Source organism: Pleurodeles waltl, chromosome 3_1 (assembly GCF_031143425.1).
Source record: "Pleurodeles waltl isolate 20211129_DDA chromosome 3_1, aPleWal1.hap1.20221129, whole genome shotgun sequence".
Lineage (NCBI taxonomy): Eukaryota > Metazoa > Chordata > Amphibia > Caudata > Salamandridae > Pleurodeles > Pleurodeles waltl.
The window spans coordinates 147,973,854-147,992,649 of record NC_090440.1 but is presented as its reverse complement, the minus strand read 5'-3'; positions in this window follow the sequence as shown (position 1 = coordinate 147,992,649).

The window sequence follows — 18,796 nt, the reverse complement described above, 5'->3', positions numbered from 1 at the left end:
AGCCTGACTGGTTTGTGCCAAGCTACCAGAGGGTTAGGGACAGGCCAGTTTAGTGACTTTATTGGTTTACGTGGTTTATGTGGTTGTTGCTTGAGGAGGCTTTATACCACACTGAACCAGCAACCCAATTCCTCACACATGTCCTTATTGTGAATAGAACCCAAAAGCTATTACTCTGTAGGAAGACTGGATAGTCCATTGAGAAACATTGGGAAGCAATATAAAAGATTAATTCAGCTATCTTAGATTAGTTTCAAGTTGCAATACAATTTATTCACCATTGCAAAACCATATATTAGCTCTCATTTACAGCTCATCTCTCCTTTTTCTTAAAACCATCAAAAACAAATACATTTCCTAACAAAAATTAAATCATTATAAAAGACAGAGTCTGCTGGGTGTTTAAAATAAACTCTCCTGCTACTTTCTTAGTTCTGTGGCCATGATTTTATTCTTCACGCTTCTGAGGAATTTTACTGAAGCACAGTTGAGTATGATGTTGGTCAGCTTAAAGCATGCAACCTCTGCCTCTCTAGAGGTTCCTATTCCTCTCCTAATGAACTCCTTACACATCATTTTGTGATATTAATTTATAATGGCTTTGCAAAGACAAAGGCACAGGAGGTGAATGAAATTCTCAGGTGCTTCACCACACAGTCTGCATTTTTCCCCATGCTCCTTTCTTTGTCATGGTGGATAGTACTCTAAAACTGGGAGGACCCCATATCTTTCAGTAGCAACTTTATTTTAGTATTAATTTTTGTTATTTTTTTCAACCCATTCAGGCTCACTTTCTTGGCCCAGATGGTTAAAAGGTCTAAAGTAGTGAGTGCTCTTTGTAAGTAGGCCCTCTTAGATGATCTGTCCCTCCCCTGTATCTCCATCCAGAAATAATGCCACAAGGAGCCCTCTTTCTCAAGTCCTAGGCTTTGGCAGCAGTACACAAAAGCTGCCAGTCTGCCCAAGGACTGTTTAACCAGACCAAACTCCAGTCTAATTTGTGTTGGGGACAGGAGAGATGGAAAACTGCTTTGTAAATTCTTGAGACTGTAAGATCCAGCATTGTACAATCATGACCCCTCAAGGCCTCACTCCCGTAGGTTAACGCAAGCAGGATGCTGATTCTTGCTCAGGCCAATTGTAATATCGGACTAAAAGAGGAGCCTTTCATTTTCCTTTGAAGCAGATCCAGACCAGCTCCAAGCACTTTACCTTTCCTTCTTATTTCCTCAATTTGGGTGACAAACTTTCCATTGGAACTAAATAGGACTCTGTGATATTTATCTACGTCTGTTTGTTCCACTTTTCCAGTGCCCAGGTACCAATTACATTTTTCCCACTTATTCCTTTGTAATGTGAGTATTCTGGTCTTTGACATTTTAATAGTTAGCAAATTGTTGTTTGAAAAATCCAAAGTTGTGTCTAGGATCCAGTGCAGTCTGACTTTTGTCCTACTTATCTAAGTCGTCCGCATGTAGGAGGTTCGATATCACAAATCCTTCCAGTTTTGGTGCATGACTATTTACCTTATGTAATAGATGTGGAAGATCTGAGAGAAATAGGTTAAAAAGTGACGGGCCAATATGCATCCCTGTTTTAGGCCTTCTATTGTTGGTATGCACCTAGACAGATGGGAACCAATGCCACGTTTTATCCTAATCTAAGTGTCAGCATGCAACATTTGCAATATTTTTAAAAGACCATCATGTATATTCCAGTCTGCAGGTTTGTGCCAGAGTTTATTTCGGTACACCTTGTCAAAGGCAGATTTATAATAAATAAAACACAGGTGTAGAGGCTGCTTGTGTGACATTGCGCAATCGCATAACAGAGCAAGGTCCATGATGTTTATTATGGTTCCAGTTTGTTTGGTAAAGCCCGTCTGGTTTGGCGGTATAATACGATGTTCTTCTTCCCAGGATTGCAGCTCCTCCAAGATGATCTTATCTTAGGGTATGACCAGATAGAAATATGGTTCAACAACTCTTTTTAGTAGTTCTGAAAAGCCCAACTCAATGATGAAGTTGGATTGTTATTAAATATTAAGCAAAAACAACTTTTAGAAAATTACTTTTATCCTGCTCCTTAAGGGAAATTTTCATTAACCTTCCAACTGTCACCCAGCTGGCATATGGCCCTGAATAATGTGTGAAAACAGCTCCCAGAGCAGACAAAAAGGCCTAGGAGAGGAAGGGTGTTTTGGTTACCCTGGCTGAATGGTCAGTTGTGGTTCAACCCAGAAACTCAACTTACTTCAAAGAGGTCTCATGTGTCACAGGGAAATGTTAGCTGCCCTCTGACAGCTCTCTTCCATTGCTCCCCCTAGTCAGACAGGCACCAAACCCAGTGGGAGAAGAGATGCTTGCAGAATTGGTTTAGAGTGACCACAGAGGAGGCGCTACTTATTACCTTGGCCACAACTTTGGCCACAAGGGAAAAAGACTTTCACCATTTTGGAATTTAGAAGTTGAGGAGAACTGTTGGATTATTTCCAATAGGGCCGAGAGGAACTGCTGCAAAAGTAGGCAGGGTTACTCCCAGGAACATTTACTCCATTAGTTACCGTATATATACTGTGTTGACGGACCAAACTCCATAAAACATCTGCAAACTCTGTAATTATTTGTTCCTCAGGTCACAGAGATATACACTAATCACAATTGACAAACTAAGGAAAGTCATAACCCTGTCCAACGTATTTAGAGTTTGCTTTCCGTCAAAGCAGTTGGACCTTCCCATCTGACTTAACAGAAAAAAATTATTAATAACCAAATCCCATTAAAAAAAACCACTAGAATGACTCAAATGACACACCCCTGATACTTTAAGATGTTGGTCTCTATCTGGCATTGCTGGATGAAGAACAACAGAGTTCCCCACACAATAGAAGGGAAGCTTTTGTTGATATGTACAATTGTTAATCTTAATGTAAGTAGATGAAACTTTTAAAAACCTAATTTATTAAATGCAAGGTAGTCATTCATCATTTATCATGTCTGTCCACTTGTGTAATATTATATACAAATATCAAACACTGTCCTACATCATTTTTATCACCCCACACCTCAAGTAAGTTTCTGAGGTAACATTTTTTATATATGTCAATGTTTACAATTAAAAAATTAAACACAAAATAAAGAAAACTTTTTTTTTACAATGTTAAAGATAAAATACAATTAAAAATATAGTATCGCGCGATTTTGGACGTGAGCGGATCTCCCCCGGTCAGTGCTCAGGAGAGCTGCGGAGGTTTCGCTCGTTGTTTTCGATATTTGGTGCCCCCGGCGACGGCCGGATTGACTGGAGGGATTTCGGCGGGGGAGAGGACTCCCCCGCGCGTCATTGCACACATGGCCCGGGAGCCGGGACTTGGAACCGGAGCTCCCGTTCGGCGCTTTGGGGAAGCCCTAGGAGCCGTGCCAGAAGGGGTTGTCAGCAGAGCGAGCGAGGAGCGGCAACGACAATGGTGATATCATTTGTTTGGCGGCTTAGGGGGAGTTCGGGGTATTTATTTTCCTGGTGGGAGCCTGTCTTTAGCAGGCAGAGGCAGTTTGTACTATCGGGGCTGCCTTCCCAGGAGTAACGGGCCACCTACGCCAAACTCGTTTAAAACTTACATGTGTTGCTCATTACCTTGCAAAAATAAGTAGGTGCAAGAGCTCTCTATGGATTAGCTGAGTACCGTGCTCTTGGCATTGCGTTCCACAATTGCACTCTGTAAGGGAGTATTAAGTTTTGGCACTCCTTGGCATTCCACAAACATAGAACTTGTACAAGCTCACTGCGCAAAAAGGATTTAATGCACTGATAGACGCCGCTTACTCAACGTTTTTGTATTCGTGGTAGAGCACGGTTTAGTTAGAAGTGCTGAAGATCATAATTTTTTGCTTCTACTGGGATTTCTCCAGATTTAAAAGCCTTTGCGATAAGAAGTGAGCCATTATCTAGCTCGGTTTCCCCTGGGGGGGGGGGTATTTGGACCTTCACAACTTGTACTGTGTTTTCCAGCATTGCCATTTTTTTTTTTTTTTTAATTACGGCACAAGGTCATCGGTCAAGGTAGACTGGTGAACTAAAGAAAGAAAAAAAAAAAAAGAGGGAAAAGAGAGAGGGGGAAAGAAAATAAAAACAGAACTTCTTTTTATTGGGCCACGTTATTATCTTAATTTACCCCTCTGTAGTGTCTTTTTTTCCGGCCTTGGTCGGGAAAACTAGGAAGAAAGACGGCGAACAAGACGGCGAACAAGAAGGGTGGCCATTCGCTCCGGTGAGGGGGTGTCCTGGAAGCAGGCACCAAATTCCAGTATTTGGACAGAAGCGGCGAGAGGTGTGCGACGTGGGAGATCTTATACTTCCCGCTGCTCTCTTCGTGGGAGTCTTCGGGAGACTCCGGGGGTCTTCACCAGAAGTAGCTTAATTGGGAAGGGGGTAAGAAGAGAGTGCAAGAGTGTTGGAGCCTCACAGTGTATGTCATCAACTAAGCGTCGCCCCAGGGGTGCCAGGGCAGAAGTCAATGACTTGATCGTTGCTAGGAAAAGTAAGCCCGGCACCTGGGGTGTGAGTGTTAATCTTCGGACTCAGTTGTCTGGGACTGTAACAACAGGCACAGCGGACTTAGATCCTAAAACCCACGGTGAGGGGTCAAACTACACAACATTATTCGTGGATCATCCTTTACCCCTCCGGGAGGAAAGTCAAATTGAGCTTCAGGGGAGGAGCGATTCTTTGATCACAAGGTATTTTCAGACTACAATCCCTCCACCACAAGCCATGGCAGACGCTCAACCGGTCTTAGGCGAGTTAGGGGCATTAAAGCTAGTTGAAGGCTGTTCAGCTGTTGGCCCAGCCCAAAAACTATTAGATAAGGAACCAGTTATGCTGAGAGAGGGCCCTCCCAAGACATTACCCTTGCTGGAAGTTGACGGTAATTCCTCTAGTGGATCAAAATCACACGACATGGACGTACAGGCTTTGTTAATCTCTCTTACTAAAGAGATTAGGGGAAAATTCGAGATTTCCGAAACTAATCAAACTAGGATTCGGGAAGCCTGTGAAGTCTTGGAAAGTAAAATCAACTTGCTAACAGACCGGTTGGGGAAGTTAGAGGCGGTGGTGGAGGCCCATGAGGAGCGCGTGTTAGCTCAATCTAAGGACATTTTACAATTAAAACGGGGAGAAAAGTAGTTGCAGGATAAATTGGAAATATTGGAAAACAACATGAGGAGAAATAATATCAGGCTTTTGGGAGTCCCAGAGGGCTTGGAAGGGGAAGACATTAAGGGCTATGTGATCGCTTTGATTAAGGAGGTCCTCCCTAATATAGCAGGGATTAATTTGGAAGACGATATTCAGAGAGTCCATTGTGATCCTTTCAAGAAAAATCCCAGAAGGAAAAACCCCAGGAGGATTTTGGTAAATTTCAACACATACTCTATTAAGGAAAGAATCTTGTCTGAAGCCCTTAAGGTTGGAGCTTTCCCCAAGGGGGATTGGTCTTTTAGGATAAGATCAGATGTGTCTAAGGCAACGTTAGACAGGCAGTGGGAGCTGGGAAACTTTATGCGGGAGCTCCGTGATCTTGGGGCTACAGTCCAACTAAGGTTCCCGGCCGCTCTCCGTATTATGTGGAAGAATAAAATTTATAATATGAGAGATCCCGGGGAGGTTAGCGCATTTATAGATCAGATTAAGGCGTCTCAATAAGATCTAGTGGAAAAGTTCCGTCCGGCGAGGAGTTCGAAGTGAGGATAACAGGATGGTTATCCCAGTAGAAATAGGGAGGGTTCCTCTGGAGGGGGGGTGTGGTTTTGGGGGCATGTTGGTGTTGGGTGTGGGGGTGGGAGGCACGGGGTGTAGGGGTTTGTTTTGGGTTTGGTGGGTTTAAAATGACAAAAATAAGAAAGTCCTCATAACTTGCCTATATAGGTCGGGGGGTTCGGTGTTCTCCTTTTCTCTTCCTTCTCTCTACGAATGTCCAAGCATGGCAATGTAAGGTTGAGATTCCTCTCTTGGAATGTGAATGGGTTAAGGGTGCCTGGTAGGAGGAGGAAGATCTTTGAATACTTACGATTGGTAGAGGAGGAGATCATTATACTGCAGGAAACTCATCTTCAACAAAGTGAGTGGGAGAGCTGGCTTAAACAGCTGAATTGGGTTTCATTTAGCGTATGCTCTTCCCAAACTAGCACAATAAAAGGTGTGGCAGTTTTGATTAAGAAATCTATGAGGTTTAAGGTAGGAATAGTACATGTTGACTCCAGAGGGAGGTGGGTAGTGGTAGAGCTGTGTGTATGCGGTCACTGGATCACAGTGGCAGGTTACTACGGGCCAATCATTGACGACCCAACGCCATTTCAAGACCTATTTAATATTCTACTTTCAGCTAAGTACCCAGTGGTATTAGGTGGGGATTTTAATATATTGTTAGACCCTGCTCAGGACAAGTCAACCCCCCGGGGTACAGTAAATTCACCTAAAACAAGGGCATTGGTGAAACAAGCGATGCAGGACTTAGGCATGGTAGATGTTTGGCACTGGAGAAGGGGTGAAGGAGATAGATATACATTTCACAATAAAAAATATGGGCATAGATCCAGAATAGATTTTTTTTTTAATTCATAAAAGTTTATGCCCAGAGGTGAGAAGGGTAGCCCACAATATAGCACACTTGTCAGATCACTCAGCAGTAATACTACACTTGGACATCAGGGTCATAAGTAAGACTACTAGGAGTACAATTAATCGTGCTTTATTTTTAGACGACGCAATAGTAGAAGCGTTAAAAAAAGACACTAGAGAATTTTTTCATGTGAATCAAGGAACAGCAAGTTTATGGTGTGTTTGGGATGCGTTTAAGGCCTATATAAGAGGGAGGTTAGTGAGCCTAGCATCATATAAGTATCGGGAAGAGAGGGAAAAGCTGGGAAATATGGAATTGTCATTAAAAACGCTTCAAGTCTCAATGTATCATGCACGGTTAGAAGGGAAAAAGGATTTATTAGAGGAGCTGTCTTGTCAAGAGGAAAAGGTTCGGACTAGTTTAGACGCTTTTTTGGAAAATCGCAGTAGGTTAAAGTGGGAAAGTAGTCAATATGCACACTTTGAATATGGAAAAGGTTGTAGTAAATTGTTAGCGTGGAAGGTTAAGTCGGACCATTCCAAAAGGCACATTTTATCAGTTAAATCATATCTTACGAATCAGATCTGCATGGAGCAAGAAGAGATTGAGGGGGCATTTGTATCCTTTTTTCAGGAGATATATTCAGAAAGCTTGGTTAACTTGGTAGAGTCGGTAAGAGAATTTTTAGATAAAGCATACCTCCCAGCTTTAGAGGAGTCTAAAATGCTCTTATTGAATTGTAAGTTAAATGAGGCTGAGCTGGTTGAAGGTTTAAAGGCGTTGAAAAAAGGTAAGGCAGCTGGTCCAGATAGTCTACCTAATGAACTATATAAGGCTTTGGGGGATGAACTTACTCCATTCTTATTAGAGCTATTTAATTCTATGTTGATAGAAGGGGCCCAAATCCCTAATTCCTGGAGAGAGGCGATAATCTGCTTATTGTTAAAGCCAGGTAAGGATTCAACGTCTTGTTCTTCCTATAGGCCCATCTCCTTGCTGAACGCGGATTACAAACTTTATACTGTGATCTTAGCTAAGAGATTGGGGAGAGCCATAGGCAATCTGATTCATTTGGACCAAAAGGGTTTTATGAAGGGGAGGCAGCTTCACAAGATAACTCACGAGTTATTTGCTGCAGTAGACTTGACGGAACATGAGAAGGCGCCATTGGCGATTTTGTCTTTTGATGCGGCCAAGGCCTTTGATCGCGTTAATTGGTTGTTTTTAAGGGCTGTGTTGGAAAAAGGGGGCTTGGGAACCCCTTTTGTCAGGGCGATAGGGGAATTGTATAGATGCCCCTTAGCGAGAATCCTGGTTAATGGCCAATTATCACAAGAATTTAGGATTTGGCGGGGTACGCGACAGGGTTGCCCCCTATCTCCCTTGCTTTTCAATTTATACATTGAACCCTTGGCTACTTTACTTCGGTCTTCGATGGAGATTATTCCATTTCGAATTGGGGGTTGGGAAAAAAAACTAGCGTTATTCGCAGACGATTTGATGATATACACGAGTGATGTTAGGTCTACTCTACCTAGGGTCATCGCCTTGATGGAACAATTTGGTAGATTTTCCGGGTACAGCATAAACGCAGAAAAGACGGAAATAATGTGTTGGAATTTGTCGTATGCTTCCCCCTTAGTTAAACAAGAGATCAGATACTTGGGTATTCGATTAGCAACTGATCTTAATGAGGTAGCTAAATTGAATTTTGACATAGCATATAGGGAAACCAAAAAACTGCTAAAGGCGTGGGCCGCTCTTCCTCTTACGATAATTGGAAGATCTAACATTTTGAAGATGTGCATTCTTCCAAACTTTACCTTTTTATTTAACACTATCCCACTAGAGTTTAAGAAGAGCTGGTTTAAAAAACTACAGGGGGACTTATCCTCATTTGTATGGGCTTCCAAGGGAGTAAGGATTGCTTGGAAAAAGATGAGTAGAAAAAGAGAGTGGGGGGGTATTGCGTCTCCAGACCTATTTAGGTACTATTTGGCTTTCCAATTAAAAAACATTAGAGTCTTATTGAATAAAAAGTCAGAGCACGATTTAGTCTGGAGAGCATTAACGGCACACCTTGAGGAAGGAGCAGATCATTTTTTATATAAATTTGGACACCCTAGGTACTTTAAGAAAGTTTGTTTGAAACTTCCCAGACATGCATGCAATGTTTGGATGTATTTTAGGAGGGCGTTAGAGATACCTTATTTTTGTAGTTCGGCTCCCATTTGGGATTCTCCTGGCACTCCGGAATGCCTTATAGACAAATTATCAACTCCCTTGAGAGCAAGTGGGATGGTAAGATGGGGTCAGATAATAGAAGGAGTTGAATTGTTAAGTTGGTGTGCATTCCAGGAAGGTACTGGAGGGACAGTTTCCAGATTTAAGTACTTTCAGATATCTAGTTGGGTAAAATCTCGTCGAAAAGGAGAAATAGGGAGGAGCATATGGGAAGTGAAGCTAAACCAGAAAATCATTAATAAAGAGGTTGCATTATGGTACCATGCTTTGTTGGAATCAACAGAGGATAGTGCATCCCTTCCCCTGTCAAAGTGGGGAGCGATTTTTCCAACTTTAGATGTTATAGCATTGTGGCAAAAGTCTTGTTCAATATTGTGGCTTACTACTAGTCCAGCAGGGCTGAAGAAAAACCACTTGTTTACACTCCATAGGGTTTACTGGACTCCGGCTAGATTAACAGCTATTGGGAAAACTCAGAAAAACTGTCCAAGGTGTGGGGAAGACAAGGCTGACGATATCCATCTGTTTTGGCAATGCTCTAAGTTGTTGAATTATTGGGGGGATATAGGGAGTACCTTAAAGGTAATCTTTAATGTCAACTTAGTTTTAAACCTAGCAATAGTGGTGTTTGGGGTTCGGGAACAGGGTACAAACTACCAGAAATTGTCAATACAGCAGGAATATTTGTTGTTTATGTTAATCCTTCTAGCTAGGCGAGAAATTTGTCGTAAATGGATTGATTCTCTTCCTCCTCGTGTGTTGGACTGGCAAACATCTGTAAATCGAATTTGTACAATGGAACAACGGGGTCCCCTGTCTAGAAAAGACAACTTTTGGTTGTATTGGGAAAATGTGTATCAATAATATATTATTTTATGCTGTATAGGTTCTTTTGTTTTGTCTCATCCTCTTAAATCTTTGGATTCTTAAAGTCCAATGATTAGATCTCCCCCCCCACCCTTTTGGGTGCTGCTTTGGCTATGATCAGGTTCTAGAAAGTAACAATTCTTGATCGATGACATACGTTCGGGAAAAGTATAATTAGTAGAACAGGTGGGATGGCTTAACTGAGGTATGGATTATATACCTGGAGGCACGTTGTCGCCTGCCGTGCCTGTGCTTTTCCCCCTTAACCAAAGCAGGGGTGATGAAATGAGGACAAGAAAAAAAAAATATATATATATATATATATATATATAAATTACATATTAATTCCATGTAGGTGGGACACATAGAAGACACCCTTAACTTCTGACAATCTCTATACTTTTGTAAGACTTTCAAACAGGGAAGGAGTGAAAATGCATGAAAATATAGAAAGTTAATAAATTTTTTTTTTTTTTATAATGAAACCATAATGCCAAAACTCTAGAATGCTGAATGTAGTAATGCAATACTGGTTTAATTACAGCCAGTATTATTATTCCTAATGTGTGCTAATTATGTTTATGATGTGTTATGTCCCCATGCGGTCACCTGCATCTATTCGCCTGTCCTGATGTCATGGTTGAATACTGGTTAATTAGTGTTCTATAGTTGATATGATGGACATACAAATGAAGGCCTTGTTGGATGTACCTTATCTATAGAGGGCTCTTTTACATTACACAATAAACTAAAGATTTCTACTTTATTTTGACAATGCCTGGTTGTCTTTATCTGACATTATGACACCACATATTTTGGCAACAAGGATTAGTGAGGCTGTTCCCCATGCTTTGCTGTAAGGCACCCCCTTGCAATCTCAATTAATGAGCAGTTATGAGACACTGGCTTCTGTGCTTGCATAGAGAGAAGACTCATTCTGCCCCTGAACGCATTAGTTGTTGATTTGTCAGACTTTTCCTGGTATAGCTGTGGGATACTATTAAAGGAACTCTTCAGCATAACAAGAGGATTACAGAAGTTTGATATTAAGCAGAGGAGTCCATTTCTTAGGATAATGAAAATGTACATGCCAGTTGATGGCAAAAATGTTTTTGTATGGATAGATCAAGTGCATGTAGGGATTATTCTGAAACCTGGTGACATGAATACTGTTCAATTAGCTCTTATTTAGAAGGAGGCTGTTGGCAACATATTCTTGGGTATTGAGTCTGTATTGCGCTATTTTGCTGAAGTTTTGTAAGGAAGATGTTGGCTGTGTATTATGTTTTAAACATGAAATTGTTTTGAGGGTAAAACGGAACCAGCTGCACACAAGCTGAGGGATGCACATTTGAGTGTTCATAAGGATCTGAACAAATATGAGAAAAAAGAGAAAAAAATCACATCTGTTGAATGAAGGTCTCACTTTCGTCTAGCTTCTACTACTACCAGTGTCTTTCAAAGACTAATCAATATTCCTTTTAGAGATTTTGCAGGAGTCGGAATGATAATTTAATTTTTTCATCAGCTATCAAACAACATGCCGCAGTTTTGAGATATGTACATGTATGCAAGGACAAATGTAAATTCAGAGTAAATGAAATAGAGTACTTGGGTCATCATACTAGTGGGTAAGCTAATGAATGCAACGATGATTTAATTAAGGCTATGAAAGATGCATCTAATCCTGAGAACAGTGGCTCATGGCTCTCTTTCTTGGATTTAAGTGAATACTATGCTCACTTTTTGTATGTAGATCTGCTATTGTCTCTTGTTTCTGAATCACTAAAAACGTTTGTGGACAAAACAAAAATTGATTTGGAAACTTGGACAAGTGAACGCATTTAAAGAAGTCACAGACTTTATTCCAAAGAGTAATGCTTTGAAACCCTTTGAAACCTTGCCCATGTGATGTTATTGTTGATACAAATGCAATTGGAATATTACAGTTGTTTGTCAAAGAATAAATGGGGATGGAAGGGCAGTTGCATTCATTTCACAGACACTCAAAGGGGCTAAATTGAGATATAGCATAATTGAAAGGGATGTTTTGTGTCCCATGTGAGCTGTCGATCATTTGAAAACTGTTGTTCAAATGAGACTTTACCTTAAAAAACAAACAACAAGATGATCTGGCAAAACAGGAACAGTTTGTTTAATTAAACATTACAAACGGGAGAGCAGCTACAGAACTGGGTTGTGAGGACTGTCTCTCATTGTACATTGGATTGAATCACGTTTTTATACATTTCTCCGAGTGCAATAAAACCATAAAAGACATTCTTTTCTTGGTTTAAAATGTGAACAGTTGTCAAGGACATTATTTCAAAGCCCCTTTCTGCATTGGGATACAGAATTTAAAAAAAAAACGTTTTGACTTCTAGACTTCCAGACTTTAGCCGGACCAATCTACCTAGTGTATTCAGCCACACCTCCATCACGGTAGACCTCAAATTGTACCTACGTCCCAAAACAAATTGGTATCTTGCCCTTTTTCGGTGCTATGTTTATCAAAAACGTTAAAAAACATATCTCTGGTTCAACTAATTAGATTTTTGTTGGTTTTGTATCAATTCATTTATTACAATTCACTCTATTCTTTAAATTGATATGGAATGATTTTGTGTTGATTTTGCAGCTGTTTTGGTGCTTCATAAATGCTGAAATGGTAAGCCTGTTTTCTCTCTTCCATAGCTGCCAGAGGGTTGAGCTCACATTAATTTAGAGACTTTTAAGACCAACCCCAACTAGAGTATTTCTTGATTTGGGTAGTTGGGTATTAATCCAATTGATTACAGTATTCATATTCAATATTCCACATTAATATTCTGACACACTTGCTCTGTCGACTTCATTGACTGTGAATAGATTAATAATTAAGTGGACTTGAAACTCAGTCTGAAAGTGACACAGTCCTGTGTGTATTATTATTAAGGCAGTGTATTGCACATCAATGCACATGTAGTAACACAGATGGGAAACTCTTCATGTTTGAAGAGAGTAAAACTTCAACAAACACAAAAATATTTTTCAAGTTCTATGGCAATGCCTATTTGAAATAATATCCCTTCAATTGTGAGGACCTAAAATGCTCCAATATGTATATTAGCTCACATTTAGCGGTATTAGTCCCTCACAAACGTCAGATGTCTCATCATTCTGTAACTACCAAGGCCACTTGCCACTTTGAATGTGTTGGGATATGCATGATGCTTGAGATGGGGTAACCTTTGCCAAAACTCCAATTATGATTCCCAGATATACATTTCAGATATGAGTGTAGAGGCTGCTAAATGTAAAGTAAGTTAAATACCAACATAAAACATATTATAGCTCAATACATTTCCCCCTTGTCAGTGCTTCATGGCCTTCAGCTCCCTATCCAAGTAATGTTAGGCCTCCTTCAGAATGTGGAGTATCATGGGGGTTAGCAACCACTGTACTCTTTTATTTTTTAGGGAGGACCTTCCCAATCTTTTGTAGTGTGGTGAGGTGGGTCCACCATCGTACATCCTCCCATCAATACAACAGAGGATGCTGCGGCTCTTATGGACCCCACTGCTACCTCCACCATGAACGTTCACATTTTTATAATTCTTGTAGCAGTTGTACAGGTATACCTCACAGCCTATTCATGTCAAAGACTAAGCATCCATTCCCTTTACAATGTTCTACTGTTCTCATTACTAGCATAACATAAGTTGTGGGTTTAGATGGCTTTGAAACAATTGACTATATTATATGCAAAATGCCTCATTTATGGTACTGGACTGTATTTGTTAAAAAAAAAAAAAACTAAAGCTAATACTTAACAAAAACATAAAGCCAGTGTCACTTTATACATAAGTATGTTTGTCATTTTATTTTTCATTTTATTTTAAAAGATTTATTGGAATATGCTTTGGCCATTTCTCAGAGTGCCATGTTTTAGACATTTCTAATTGCCTTTGTGAGCTCCGCAAACCATGGTATTGATAATATAGGCAAACTAATTCACAATTATCTTTATATTAAATGAGCATTCTTTCAAATGAACTTTTGATAATTTATGGAATTATTGGTATTAAATAATATGTCTGATATGAATATAAAAACATAACATTTACATAGTGATTTCACTCAGAATAATTTTTCACAAATCAGACATATTTATGTTAGACTATAAAATGTGTGAAGCTTATCTGACTCTCTGCTGGATCATACAGCTGGCGGTAGTGGGTCAGGGACCCCTCCTCAAGTCCTTTCTCTGTGGAGTAGGTGGCTTGTACCCTCAGCCATGGTGGGCCCAGCAGAGGAAAATTATCATTACCTGCTGAGGATCTCTGCTACACTTGAAGGTTAGCAGGCAAGAGACAAAATGGAAAAAATACGCGTTCCTCAACATGACAGATATTTATGCCAACGGATGCTTACATGTCTTTGACAAGTCCCCGCAAACATCTCCCATTTTCCCCAATATGGAACGAATTACACCCAAAAAGGTAGACACACGCTACAATTATTAGTCCATTTGTCATTACAGATTTGTCAGTCATCCACCAACATAAACCTTTATTGTCAGGCTGGTTTATGCCTGGCAATATGGTGGACTAGTATTCCAAATCTGATGCAAACATCCACCATTCATGATGATACTTTCATCAAAATCAGCTAGAATGTGTTCTATTCAAAATATAGAGATAGACCATCTGTGGTGTAAGGTACAAGTAGCCTACATAACAGTTAAAAAATAAAGAACTAAAAAAACACAACTTCACCAAATATTCTTGTTAGACCTGACAGCCGTTGCATGGTCACCTCTAACTATGTGCCTGCATCCCTCTACTTTTTTACAATGTTTAGGACTTGCTAACCAGTGCCAAAATGCATATGTTCTCTCCCTTAAAACATGGTGACATTGGCTCATACCCAGTTGGCATATTTAATTTATTTGTAAGTCCCTAGTAAAGTGCGCTGCATGTGCCCACGGGCTGTAAATTAAATGCTACTAGTGGGCCTGCAGCCCTGGTTGTGCCTCCCACACAAGTAGCCCCCTAACCATGTCTCAGGCCTGCCATGGCAAGGCCTGTGTGTGCAGTTTCATTGCCAGTTCAACTTGGCATTTTAAAGTACTTGTGAAGCCTTAAACTCCCCTTTTTCTACATATGTCACCCCTAAAGTAGGCCCTAGGTAGGCCAGAGGGCAGGGAAGCCATGTAGATAAAAGGCAGGACATTTATCTGTGTGATTTACATGTCCTGGTAGTGAAAAACTCCTAAGCTAATTTTCCACTGCTGTGAGGCCTGCTCCTTTCGTAGGCTAACATTAAGGCTACCCTCATAAACTGTTTGAGTGGTAGATTCTGATTAGATAGCGGTAAACAGGTCATTTTTAGAATGGCCAGAATGGTAATACAAAATACTGCTGACAGGTGAAGGTCAATTTTATATTATTATGCTAGAAATACCAATTTTAGAAAGTGAGCATTTCCCTGCACTTAAATTCCTTCTGTGCCTTACAGCCTGTCTCCAATCCACGTCTGGGCTGGGCTGGTTGACAGTTCATTTGTGCATTTCACCCAGACAACCACAAACACAGTATGCTCAGTCACACCTGCACACATCTGCATACCGAATGGGTCTTCCTGGGCTGGAAGGGTGGAGGGCCTGACAGTTGCGTTTCAAAGGACAGTAGCCTGCCCTCACACAATGGACTGCCAAACCCCCTACTGGGACCCTGGCAGACAGTGTTGTACTGAAAGGGGACCTTGTGCACTTCAAAACCACTGTTTGAAGTCTCCCCACTTCAAAGGCACTTTTGGGTATATTAACTGGGTCCCTGACCCTATCAACTTAGACACTTTTTGGGACAGACACTCTGCACCAGAACCTGCAACCTGCCAAGAGAAGCTGCCTGGCTGTCCGAATGACTCACCTGGACTGCTTTAGTGTAAAGGAATGCTGCCTTGCTGGCATCTGGCTCTGCTGAGAAGTGCTATCCAAGGGCTTGGATTGAGCTTGTTTTCTGTTCCTGAAGTCTCAGGGACAAAAAGACTTAGGGGGTCATTCCGACCGTGGCGGTCCAAGACCGTCAGGGCCGGGGCACACGGAAGCACCGCCAACAGGCTGGCGGTGCTTCAATGCCCATTCTGACCGCGGCGTTAAAGCCGCGGTCAGAAAAGGGAATCCGGCGGTTTCCCGCCAGATTTCCCCTGCTTGGGCTGAATCTCCATGGCGGCGCTGCAAGCAGCGCCGCCATGGAGATTCCGACCGCCATCCTGTTCCTGGCGTTTTTTACCGCCAGGAACAGGATGGCGGGAACGGGTGTCGTGGGGCCCCGGGGGCCCCTGCACTGCCCATGCCACCGGCATGGGCAGTGCTGTGGCCCCCTAACAGGGCCCCATAAAGATTTTCACTGTCTGCATTGCAGACAGTGAAAATCGCGACGGGTGCAACTGCACCCGTCGCACCCCTGCAACTCTGCCGGCTCCATTCGGAGCCGACTTTATCGTTGCAGGACCTTTCCCGTTGGCCCGGCGGGTGCCCCTTTGGCGGGCGCCCGACGGCCCAGCGGGAAAGCCAGAATGGCCTCCGCGGTCTTTTGACCGCGGAGCGGGCAAATGGCGGTTTCCGCTTGGCGGGCGGTGCCCGCCGCCCGCCAATGTCGGAATGAGGGCCTTAATCTCTGCAAAGAAACTGCTTGTGCAGCGAAAATCGACGCACAGCCTGACAGAATCGACGCACAGCCTGCTCAGCGGTGAGAAAATCACTGCATCACCAAGCCGGAACGATGCAGCCCAGCTCCCAGAGTGGAGATCGACGCAGCACCAGCGTTGCGACCGGAACTTCGATGCACAGACCACTGGATCGATGCATCGCCGAGCTGGAACAATGCAGCCCGACTTCCTGCATGATGAATCGACACAGCATCTGCTTTGTGACAGAAACTCTGATGCTTCACCTACTGAGTCCACTCAGCCCCTGTGACTTCGTCCAGTACACCCAGTATTTCCCTGCATCATCCCTGGGTATCACGAGACCCCGCATCGCAAAGAGGATTCAAGCCTGTGCGCCGGAATTCAATGCAAAGTCCTTACCGCTGGGAAAAGAATCAATGCATTGTCTGTGTGTGCCCAGAAATCGACACACACCTACCTTTTTCCATGCATCTCCTCCTCTGCAGTCTTCGTGCGTGTAATTTTGACGCAAACCAGGTACTTTCTGCTTGCAAGAGACAATTGTTGCTTTTAAGAACTAAATACTCTTCTTGTCATTACAAAAGTGATATTTAAACTTGTGATTATCAAATCTTGATCGTTTTGACCTCAATCTAATCAGATAAATATTGTATATTTTCTAAACTGTGTGGTGTGTTTTTGTAGTGTTCTCACTGTGTTATTGCATGATTTATTGCATAAATACTTTACAAATTGCTTTCTAAGTTAAGCCTGACTTCTCAGTGCCAAGCTTCCAGAAGGTGGGCACAGGATAATTTGGATTGTGTGTGACTTAACCTGACTAGGATTGTGGTCCCTAATTGGACAAGGGTGTATACATCTGCCAACTAGAGACCCCATTTCTAACATTTCTTGTTTTAATAATGAATTTTGGTAGAATGTTTTAAGAAATAAATAACCCTTTTACTACAGGAGAAAAAATGAAAAAATAGAAACAAAATATCTCAAGCATGTGAAAACAATTGATATATTATGTGCTTCCATGTTTGATCATGAAGAAATGTGTGTACTCACATTGCACTGACATATGTCCATCCACCAGTTCAAGGAAGATTACAAGCACTGCAATGTGAAGAAAGTCTACAATTCTGATCTAGAAACCATGCAGGAAAGGCACATCCTTAATAAGTAGATGCTGAACCGTGCCACAATTCAAGCTTTAACTCTACAATTTAAATCAGAACTGTTCCTGAACATTAGAAATCCAACTGCCATTCTACCTATTATGAAGATAATATCAGTGTTATGTTTCTGTGTGACTGGTTCCTTCCAAAATTCTGTTAGTGCCTCCATCGGTATGTCGCAGCAGATTTTGGGCCTCATTACGTGTGTGACAGTAAGGCTGTCATGTTGGTGGTTATCCGTCCCCCGTATTAAGACTCTCATTGTGAAGTCTGTCAAAGAAATGCCACAAATTCGCAATCACCAGGATGCTGAAGGATGGAAAAGAGGTGGTCCCATAACCAGCACCGCTAGCCCGACAAAAATCCTCCCATTATATTAAGACCCACAAGGCCCGAAAACCATTGGCGGTGCGAACAGTGGCAGTCTGTACTCACATCAGACAGAACACCACACCACATTGGATATATTGAATACCCCATACCTGACACACATCTACACACCCGACACACCTACATACTGTACTATATAAGACACCCCTACAGAACCCACAATCTTTTACAACCAAAACACTACACACAGCCACAGACAATCAAAATGTTTTTCAGAGATAGTAAAATGGACAATAGACACCCATACATATTCCCCACACCAACATCCCACACCTGCACAACATACACAACACACAATTTACCATCACACACAATACACAACAACCATCACCATCTCACATCACAGCACCTACACCTCATCATTAACAGTTTATTCCACCTTGTTGTCACTAACTCACTGTCTTTACCACCACTACCATGCCCCCATAAAAACACCCACGTTTCACTGATTATGGGTTGAGGGTCATGGTGGACGAGTACAGGTCCAGCAAACATCAATAGCCAGGAAATGGAATTGTGGCAAAGGAGAGTTGACAGGGTGAATTCTGTAGCCAGCTATCCATGCACAAGAGAGGACATCAGAAGGTATGTGCCATGGCCGCCAGGCGCCAGCTGGTGGTCCTCAATACTGGCAGTGGTCTCCAACATCTTCCCCTTACTTTCATATCTTGGGAAGAGAAGGTCTTGGACATCCTGCATCCTGAGGGCCTGACAGGAATATCTGGGGGAGTGGAGTAAGGTAGGTCACCACAACATTATTGTCACTAAAAGTGTTGTATGTACACTGATCACCTTTCCACACCACAATGACCAAATCATGAACCACCACTCTGTCCAA